Source organism: Temnothorax curvispinosus, unplaced genomic scaffold, assembly GCF_003070985.1.
Source record: "Temnothorax curvispinosus isolate PA1 unplaced genomic scaffold, ASM307098v1 QBEX01007897.1, whole genome shotgun sequence".
Taxonomy (NCBI): domain Eukaryota; kingdom Metazoa; phylum Arthropoda; class Insecta; order Hymenoptera; family Formicidae; genus Temnothorax; species Temnothorax curvispinosus.
The window spans coordinates 1-1,102 of record NW_020217677.1 but is presented as its reverse complement, the minus strand read 5'-3'; the positions used below and the strand labels follow the sequence as shown (position 1 = coordinate 1,102).

Here is a 1,102-nt window from a genome sequence, read left to right as displayed (position 1 = left end):
TATATTCAAACTCGTCAAAATACTCCTGTAACCATAGATGTAATAAAAAAACTTTATTTTAAAATTTAGTTTAAAGTGTTGTAAGCAGTGTTATCTTACAATCCACAGATCCGTTTGTCTTTATCTCTTATCTTTTTCTATAGAATCTCGTAAATTTCATTTTTATTGTGTACACTTGTTCCTCTAATCCATGAATGATCATTGAACTTTTTCTTGTAGCACCCTCATAAGTGGAGCCTAAAATAATCACTCTAATATAATCTTTTTCATATTTTAGCAAAAATGCAGTAATATTACCTTATTTTAGTTACACCATTATTAGGTATTTAGCTAGTCAAATTCTACATTATATAACTCGAGAAAGCAAACTCGTACTGTGTTATTCTTGTGCTTCCAACAAACGTAATTTGTCCAATAAATGACTGAATGCACGCGGTATAATTCCAGTGCTTTGTCCTATCCTATACGTATAAAAAAAATCCAATTTATACAAGCTTACTTGATATTTATATTATTACTACTTATAATAGTTCAGTAAAATTATATTTATATGCAGGGTGAATCACTAAAGGTGTTACAGGCTAATATTTCTGAAAATGAATGAAATATAAAATTCTTATTTTCTAGCAACTGTTTGGTATCGAAACGGATAAAAAAAATTAATTTCGTCACACAATGTTTGCTTCGATATCAAACAGTCGCTGGAAAATAAGAATTTCATATATCTTGTTCAGTTTCAGAAACATAACCTCTAACACCTTCAATGATTCACCCTGGGTGCATTCGAGGAGCACGCTATTAGCACAATTATCGTCCAAAACTGTTCGAGGAGACGCTTTGTGGCGCTGTGATATACGATGATAACGTCACTGTAAAGGCAGCGTGACGTCATCACTCGCGCTATTTTCGCTATTATTTTCGAGGTGAGGCACGAAGTACTATTGGCGCTTAAGCTGCGTTCGGGGAGTTTGCTATCGCTATCGCGCTATTGGCTCCTCAAACGAAGTTCATAGCGTTAGCGTTTATAGCGTTAATAGCGTCTCCCCGAATGCACCCCCTGTATAGTAAAATTGTTATAAATTGTTATTGTTATTAATTGTTA

At 33.6% G+C, this 1,102-nt stretch overlaps 1 long non-coding RNA gene across 4 annotated transcripts; it reads right to left on the bottom strand.

The window, feature by feature from the left end:
- On the bottom strand, nucleotides 1-860 carry LOC112457575. 4 transcript variants are annotated; one of them, XR_003041116.1, is made up of 4 exons: nucleotides 750-860; nucleotides 298-461; nucleotides 100-237; nucleotides 1-25 (listed from the first exon to the last, which is right to left on the bottom strand). It is a non-coding gene; the product is annotated as an uncharacterized LOC112457575 (long non-coding RNA). The 4 variants fall into 4 exon arrangements; XR_003041118.1 differs by having other exon boundaries at nucleotides 759-860; XR_003041117.1 differs by having other exon boundaries at nucleotides 773-860.
- Between the last annotated feature and the right edge of the window lie 242 nt (nucleotides 861-1,102).